Below are 9,877 nucleotides of genomic sequence, written 5' to 3' on the forward strand. Positions count from 1 at the left end.
CTAAGTTTGATTCATAGATTTGCATTTGATTAACTAACAAATCTGTATTTAGTTGACTGGTGAACTTGACTAGTCAATTCAGCATACTTTAATTTATAATTGCTTTATCAATGTTGTTTGCATAATGGACTAATGTGTAAATGTGTTCAAGCTTAGTAATTATTGTTGTGAAACTAATCTGGGCAGACTTTGATTAGTTGAATGTATTGGTCAGTTAGGTTTGTTCTTGCAACTGCACTTTATATCACTGACTAACTTGTAACTAGTTGACTAGCTCATTTGACTAGTCTACTGTGCAAAGTTAGTTTTTATTTTCAGGATATTTTGCCTAGTACCTAATTTCAATTGGTATCAGAGCCTTGCTTTAGATATACATAGAATGATCTCTAAGAGTTACTGGTATCTGGTGGAACCTAACGGAATGAACTATGCTACATAGTGTGAAAAGTTTCAAATTTTTTAAGGCACAAAATTCAAATGCAGTTGATTACCTTACCATTGAATGGAGGGCTCTTTCAAGGATTATGGATGGTGAATCTATGGTAAAGCAAAGTGTGATTGGACCCTAGATGAAGTCATATCGGCCATGGCTAATAGGAGCAAGAAATGTTATTGTCAATGTCATCTCACCGACTCAATTCGGCTGCATTTAATATTGTACAATGGCAAGGCATGCATGGGATAAACTCAGAATTATTCAAGAAAGTGACAAGCAAGAAAGAGATTCAAAAAGGGAAAAATGATGTTGCCTCTCAAAGTGTTGAAGAAACTATGGTCATTAAGGAATCGTCTGATCAATCTTCTTAAGATAATCTAGCTTTATTTGTTAAGCATTTCAAAATGACTCTCAAGAACAAATGAAGCAATGCCAAAAAGCCTAAAGTGTTTTGAAAATATTCCATGTTTCAACCTCAAGGGAATTACACTTTTGATAGGAAGCATGAAGAATTATCAGTTGTACGGACATGTCTTCCACTAGTGAACATAGACCTTGTTTCTTTTGTAGTGGTATCTGACATCAGGTTGCTGAATGTGCAAACAAAAAATTGAATAAGAAATGCGACAAAGCAATGATGGCTACCTTATGTGAAAGCGAGAGTGAAGAATCTGTTTATTCTAACAGGTCATTAGATGGTAAGGAGAAAGCCATTGCCTTTGTTACCTCAGTTGAAAAAGTGTATCTTAGTGATGATGAACTTGGGTTGGATAATTCTGAGGACTTGACTGATGAAAAGTTGTGGGTAATATTGGGTTAACCAAGAAGGTTTGTTGCTGCAAGAAGGAAATGAGTCTTTCTGACTAGTCAAAGTGGAACTGGGTGAAAACGTTGTTTCTCTTGAGGCTCAAGTGAAGAATTTTTGTGTGATGTTGAAGATGAAAGAGATGATCTTACTGCTTCTCTTAAAGCTTAGGTTCTGGAATTGATGATATCTCAAGAAAGACTATTACAACTTGTTCATGTGTTGAAGGCCAACAATGAAATATATCATGAGGTCATCTTAAATGTATCATTTAAGCTATATACAAAGTGGATTGTCTGATTCTTGGTGCTGAATGATATGACAAAATGCAAAGTGTTGGAAGCCTATATGGTGCCAAGAATAATCTTGATTTTGTGGAAAATGGTTCATGTTTCATGGGCATAAGCACACGAATTATGAAGGAATCTTTGCCTATGACTCCTATGGTCAATACTTCCAAGACAAGACTTATTCCTATATGTCATCACGTTGGTGAACTTGGCATATTTGACCTAGGTGTTCAAAACGTTCCTCATAAATGAAGAATGACTTGAAGAATCAGGTTGATCGACTAGCCATTGAAGTCAGCAGAATTGCCCCTACTTGTTTAGTAATCTAGTTTAGGAAATGGTCTCAGAATGCTTCAATCAATTGTCTGGCTGTTCTCAACACATCTTTAGTAACCAAACTAAATATGTGGCATCTTAACAATGGGTGTTCTAGTCATATGGACGTAGGCAATGATGCTTTCTTGTCTCTTACTCCCTTTAATGGTGGTGACATTATGTTTAATTGTAGGGACGAGTCTCAAATAGCTAAAAAAGGTGTCTCCAATTTTCCTGGTCTTCTTCAACTTGAAAACGTTGGTTATGTAGGTGGTTTGAAGACTAGCCTCATCTGCATTAACCAGTTATGTGGTGAAGTGGTTGATGATATTTGCTTCTCAAAAAGGGGTTTCAAGATTGTATACAAATATGGGAAGTAAGCTGTGGAGTCTCACACAACTTGAGAAAGCAAACTGTGTTACATGTATAAGTCATACAACTTTGGAAAGCAAGTTGTGGAGTCTTACACCGGATTCTCCAAAGCTCTTCAACTGATGAAACATGACTTTGTTGATTAAACTCAAATGTTATTCCTTGGCAAGATGAAGTCTATTTTATTTGCTGGATACAATGAAAAGCAAAGGTATGTTCCTCTATCAATTGTGAATGCAATATTTATTATTGTCAAAGTAGTTGTGCCTTAATGTTATGGTTGTTTGAAATGCTAAATAACTTTAAAATCTTTCATTTTGTCATTCATGTTCATTGTGATCATATGTGGAAATTAAGTCTTGGAAGAACCCTGTCCAACATTTAACAATCAAATATTTGGGCACACAACGTTATTTCATTGGAGATTTTGTAGAAAGTAAAAATTCCTATTTTAATCTTAGTGCCAACTTAAAAACAACCAGCAGACAATTTCACAAATGCTTTGTACAATCGAAGGAATAAAATTCTTCGACGGTCTATTGGTCTCTGTGCTATTAATTAAATTGGTTGCACAACCATGCTTCCAAGTTTTTTCTAGCATGTTTTGTCTTTGTGATTGTGTCTGTCTTGTCTATCATCTCATCAGATAATATTGTTTTGCTCTTTGTATGCATCTCTTTGATTTTCATACATTGCTAGCAATTTGTGGATAAACCTTGTAGAATTTGTCATTATGATGTCAATGGTTCTCCTTTTTTGATTCATATAGCCTCTGAGAAATCATTTTTCTTACCTTACAAAAGCTTGAGTTGATTTGAGGGTTAAGTTCACTTTGATCTTAATTGAGTTGTAGTGACTTTACTTACTTATAATCTAGACCATGTGTCATTATTTTGATAAAATCTTGTATTTCACTTTAAGTCCGGTTAAATATGAGCATGTTTTAGAGACCATTTCACTACACAGAAATAGAAAGACCCGGCCCTTGGCACTAGATCAAATAGCTTCGGGAGGTGTACTTTCTCAATCAGACCTTGGAAGACAGATCTTGCCAAAGCCTATCTCTTTTCTTCTTTTTGTCCTCTCCCCAAATCAAAATTTCAAATTTCAAATGGGAAAATGTTGTATGTCATGAGGCTATGCTTCTAGATGCCCTCTACAGGTCATGAATTCAAATTTCTAAAAATCAAATGGTCTCATAAAATCTCACCTTCATTCAAATGACCTTGGCATATCTCAAATTGGTGCCCTATTTAAAGTTCCATATCAAAGTTCACTTCTCTTTCAAGGCTTGTGTCTTGCTTTTTACGAGTCTTGTCCTTTGTTCATATTATGTAGGAAGTGTTGTTTCTTAAACTTAATAGATTATTAAAAGTTTGGTTAGCCTTTGAATTAACTTTGGGCCTAGTGGCATGGAGCTATGATATCAAGAAGGCTATCACATGTCTCTCTTCCTATACCTTGACACATCATTGTTGCATCATGAACAAGTGTTAATCTTAATATTATTGTCCATGTATGATCTTGAAGATTTGTCTTTTGAGAGTTGCATTGCATGTTTCTAATTCAAGTATTTTGTTTACTCTTTCTTGGAAGCATAGATGTTGAAGCTAATTCTTCATTTCCTTTGTGGTTTGTCTTGTTAGCTGTAGTTTATTAGTGCTAAGGTTATGAATGTCTTCTATGGTCTTTTTTTTTGCTTCTGTGTGGTGTGGTGTCCTAATTGGTTGGATACTTTGATTTGAGCTTTTGCATAAAACTGTTTTTAAATGGACAATTTTCTCTTTTGTCGAGTCACTGGTTCTCGTCAGAAAAGTGAAGAATATGAGGGTATTTCTGTCAATGATCTTTGGGTTTTAATATCCTCATCTCAACCGTCATATCCCTTTAATAGTTCAGATCTCTTCACAGTATTCTAGGCATTTACCTTCTCTAACATCTCTAAGGTTTCACTTTCACCTCCACTACTAATATGCACCCTTCTGAGTTATTCACTTGTCACAGTGACATAAAAGCCTACCACCGTCAAGCCTGTAAGGACCCCATTGTTCATTTGTCCAAATATCAAGCCATCAAGTCATGTCTATTAAGATCCCATTGCCAAAAGTTTTGCATGTTAAGCTTTCTCCCTCCGATGTGCCTTTTAGATATTTGATTTTTCAGTCTATATTTTTTAAAAGTGTCATAAACTACTTTTTCTTATTCACTTCATGGCTTATGGTTTTGTTGTTGTTGTTTATTGGGGAAATGATTACAACTGCCTTTTCGTTGGCCATCTTTTCATGTGTTTGCACAAACATGTTTAGGTACATTGTTTCATGCATCTGCACAAATCTGGTTGTAAATGAACATCTCTCTTTTCTGCTAAGTCATTATCCCTCATCAGAAAAGTGAAATCTTTTAAGGGTATCTCTGTTAGTGCATGTTTCAAGTCGTGGTCTTGGTTTCTGAGGGAGTTTGTTTGTATGTAAAGCATCATTTCTAAGGGAGTTCATTTATATCACATGCATCCTTTGTGGTAGACTCGGTTCACTTACCCCTGCTTAATTATTGCTACACTTTGCTTGGGCGTACTCATATGATGTATTACTATTTGTTATCCGATGTGCTTTTGCTATCCATGCATTATGTATTTGCTACAAATTTGGATATTTTTGATCTGATGCAACCACTTAGTCTGTAGACTTCTAGGTTTATGAGAGAGTTTGTGTCCAAGAGAGTACAAATTATGGGGGAGTTCAAATTTTTATAAAACTTGGCCTATTTTGGCTTTGTTGTTTTTTAGCCTTTCTTCTGTTGAACTTTGTTTGTGCTAATCTCGGGTCAGTTTGGGTTAGGTGACTATATCTATAGCGACGAGTTCTATTATGAGGAGTTCTAGCTTGGGAAGTGTAGTTTGTGAATGTAGGTTTTTAGGAAAGCACATTTTATGGGGGAGTTCAATTTCTTTTGCTACGTTATTAGAAATTTATGCTTAAGTTGTTATTTGAAACTCCATTTTTTTTGTATATGTGGCTGTGCTACTCTTGGTGTTGCTAACAAATGGGTGATTTGAACGGATTACATTGACATGCTTTGGTGCTTTTAATATTTTGGTATCGAGAATTGTACCTTGTGCTTAAACTTCTTTATGATGTTATGTCTTTGTTGTTGGTTCTAATTGGCTTTTCAGTTATGGTTGGACATTTCTTTCATGAGCTCAATTGAAATATTATTTATTTTGTTTAACTGAATTGGCACATCATTCATTTTAAATCCTTTGTCTTTGCCATGAAAAAATGGGGGAGAAAAAAATCGTGTTGCAATCAATTTACATTCCTTGCAATTGCTTTAACCATGATAACTTTTCACTTGTTCTTGTCAAGCGTACTTCTTTGTGAGATTTTTCCTTTGTGTTTTTTGGAGTGTGGGGGAGTGAATTTAGTTATAAGTTTGGGTTATTTTGACAAGAAAAGCCAAAGGGGGAGATTGTAAAGCCCTTGTCAAAGGTTGTGAATTGTGTTTATACCATATTTAGGGCCTCGTTTTTAGATTTCGTACAAATACTCGGGGGACTTAAATGTAATTATGTGATAAAGGAAAAGACAAATATGTAATAAGTGAGGAGTGAGGAGTCATTATTCTATAAAAGAACCCCTCACCCTCACAATTAGGGGAGGCCAATTCCTAGGCCATCAGAGACCTCACTCTCTCCCTCAGAGGCTCTGAATCTCTCTGCCTCACTTTTCAGATAAATACATAATCAGTGTGGACGTAGCCCAAAGCTTGGGGTGAACCACGATACATCTTGTGTTATTTACATTTCTGCAGATTCACGGTCAGATTTATGTTGTTCCAAGACCTTCGGTTTTGTGCATCAACATTTGGCGCCGTCTGTGGGAAGCGATACGAAAAGTTGTGTCAGTTCTTTTTCATTTTTTTTCACCTTCATCGTGAATCTGCAAAAACCTAACAACCCAAAGCTTTCCCAAAAAAAAAAAAACCTAGGAAACCAAATACTCTATCTCTCACTTGGCTATCCTCTTACAAAAAAAATAAATCCAAAACACCAAAAATTCAAATACTCTGCAAATGCGAGAGTGGTAACTCACTGAGTCTATGACTCGACACTCTACAACTCTCTGAGTTTCCTGTCCAACAATGGCTTTAGAGGATGACGACTGGGATTTGAGCGCCGAAGAATTCGACTCTCTCGAAAGAGACGCGTTCCAGAAACTCGCTTAGCAACGCGTCAACTCCGTTTCCACTTGTTCTTCCTCCTTCTCATCGTATCCTTCATACGATCACCGCCAGGTGCACCAATCTTTCCTTCCCACGAACAATTACAACAGCAACTGCAGCTCCTAGAGTTCCCCTGCCAAACCCATTTCGAATTCTCTTCCGAACAAGCCATGTAGCAAAGAAACGCAGGAAATGAACTTCTTGTTGAAATCCTCCCCCTCATCCTCATCATCACAATCCACTCCTCATTAACAACAAGCACCTCAACCCCTCAGCGACGCCACTTCTGTCAGAACCGAGAGAACGTTTGGAACCGTCGGCGCGATGGATGCCATGATGGTAGTGGGCATCGGAAGAAACGTAGAAGGTACCTAAGGGAGGGCTGAGAGTGGAGGAGTGAGGTTCTGACTTTGATGTCTTCGTCGAAAATGCTTGCTGGTTTTCTAGTCCGCTGCAAGGTTTGGAACTGTCAGCGTGGCAGATGCCACGATGGTAGTGGGCATCGGAGGAAACGTTGAAAGGGCCCCGAAGGCACTGTCATCACTCCAATCATCTTACTATGTCAGCAAGGTGTGGGCCTCACTCCGTTGTCCCATTTTCGTCTGAAACATTCTCCACAAACTAACAAAACAGCGAGGATGCCCAATGTCACGTTTAAAGGGAGCAGCGAGGAGTACAAGGGCATCAACGCCGGATAATTCTTTGACGGCCAGACGTTTCAGTTGGAAAGGCTTCACTGCTCCATGAAGTAACTCCGGCATGACCGCTAGCCTAGGGAATCGGCGGCTGATATGGCTGTGGACCCCCAGCTTTCTCCGGTGGGCAAGGCGCCCAAGCTAACGCACCAGTTTAATCCTGGGAGAACTGCATTCCCCGTCGTGCCGGTTGAGGTGGAACGGATAGATATTGGTGTGCCTGACAAATTCACGTTGGGAGAACTTTGGCCCATGACAAAAGAAGGAACAAAGTTGCCTTTGATTTCTTTAGATGATATGTCGGTCTCGCTGGAAAGGAGAACAGAGTTGCCTTTGAGAAAATGCCCACTCTAAAAAGATAAAGCTTCATATTATTATTTCTATCGTGATTCTTTTTGTCTGCCAGGTGAAGAGACGGAGAGAGGTGAAGCAGAAAAGAGAAAAGAAGAAGGCAAAAGCAATCAAGTAAGCTAAAAATGAAAGCAAAAGAAAAAGCAAAAAGAAAAGGGAAATGTCATTATTTCCTTATCTGTCATCTGCAAAAAGAAGGAAAAGGAGAAAAGCAAAAGAGAGGCACATGGGGACACGGCAAAAGCAAGGAATAAACACCCCACCAAAAAGATGTGATTTACTTTTCTTATTTCTGAATGATGTAAATTATTTTTCTTATCTTTCGAATACATCTATATAAACCCTATCAGAGTGTAATAAAAAAAAAAGGGCAAAGCCCAAAACAAATGGGCTGGCATGTTGTGGAGGGCGAAGGCCCATAAGCCCGAAATAGCACCAACCAGGTCATCAAAAGTAAGCACAGTACTCCACAATTATTCGGCAACCCACCGCTATTACCACCAACCAGATTATCAAACGTACGCCCAGTACTCCATAATTATTCGGCAACCCGCCGCTATTACCACCAACCAGGTGATCAAAAGTACGCCCAGTACTCCAAAATTATTCGGCAACATGCCGCTATTACCACCAACTAGGTGATGAAATGTACAACCCGTACTCTAATATCATTTGGCAACTAGCCATTCATGCCACCAACCAGGTGATGAAATGTACAACTTGTACTCTCCTTCATGTCACCAATCAGGTGATCAAAAGTACGCCTAGTACTCTAAATTATATATGAGCATTACTCATGTCATTCATACATAAACATTCACGAGCATCACTCATGACAATCATACATAAACATTCACGATCGTCATTCATGTGAACATTCATGAACATCACTCATGTTAACATTCATGAGCATCACTCATGACAACATCCATGAGCATCACTCATGTCAATCAGCTTCAAAAGCTTCATTTACAGAGCTCTAGCTTCAAAAACGTCATTTACAGAGCTCTAGTTTCAAAGCTTCAATTGCAAAGCTTCACCTACAAAGCTTCAGTACAGGGTATACAAATACCACCTCTGAACAACCGCCATTTCGGCCCATACATGGATTCAATTTGAAGTCTCCAACCAACAGACTCTATTGACCGAAGACTTGGGGGACTACATTATGTACCATATATTGGGCCTCAACTGGGCCTTATGAAAAATACTTGGGGGACTTAGCCCATTATTTATGTATTAAAGAGCGAGCCCTTATTCTATAAAAGGGACTCCCTCACCATCATTAGAGAGCATCGCCGCCTACTGAGCAACCGCCTCGCCGTGAGCATCAACTCTAGCCCACCATTCATGTATTGAGGAGCGAGCCCTTGTTCTATAAAAGGGACTCCCTCACCACCATTAGAGAGCATCAACTCTAGCCTATATTTATGTATTGAGGAGCGAGCCTTTATTCTATAAAAAGGATTCCCTCACCATCATTAGAGAGCATCGCCACTTACTGAGCAATCGCCTCGCCACGAGCATCAACTCTAGCCCATCATTTATGTATTAAGGAGCGAGCCTTTATTCTATAAAAGGGACTCCCTCACCTTCAACGCCACAAGCCGAGCCAACCAAGGCAATATAAGTCACGAACCGAGCAGCCTCGTAACATGTGCTACTTCTAATTGAGCATCATTTCAGATTGAGTACCGCCTCATATCGAGCATCAGTTCAAGACAACATCTAGTTACTTCGGCCTACACATTGACTGAATTTCAAGTCTCCAGCCAAAAGACTCTCTTGACTGAAGATTTGGGGGACTACTGTTTATACCATATTTAGGGCCTCGTATTTAGATCTCGTACAAATACTCGGGGGACTTAAATGTAATTATATGATAAAGGAAGGGGCAATGAGATTTAACTGACCCCATTTAAACAACACATTATGATTTGTACTTTTGAAGCTGCAATGTTTTTTTTTCGCGAATGTAAAAATAACGAATTTGGAGATGGAAATACTTTGTTTCCTTACTTCTTTTTAACTAGCATGGAGGAAAAGTTTAAACTTAAGACATCTAGAAAGAAAAAAAAAATTATTAAACTAATTGATGGTAAATATTTTGAATAAGTTAAAATTGTCTGTTTTTATGATTAGCACCAAAACTTGTCTAAACATAAAGTTAAATCTCATACTAAGGAAACTCCACAAAAAAATAGCAAAACTTGTCTGTTTACAATGCATATTATGAGCAATGAACTGAACTGTTGTTGACTAAGATAACTTGTAGTGAACTAAGTTTGATTCGTAGATTTGCATTTGATTAACTAATGAATCTGTATTTAGTTGACTGGTGAGCTTGACCAGTCAATCCAGTGTACTTTAATCTATAATTGCTTTATCAATG

The sequence above is a fragment of the Malus sylvestris genome, chromosome 17 (assembly GCF_916048215.2).
Source record: "Malus sylvestris chromosome 17, drMalSylv7.2, whole genome shotgun sequence".
NCBI classification, from domain to species: domain Eukaryota; kingdom Viridiplantae; phylum Streptophyta; class Magnoliopsida; order Rosales; family Rosaceae; genus Malus; species Malus sylvestris.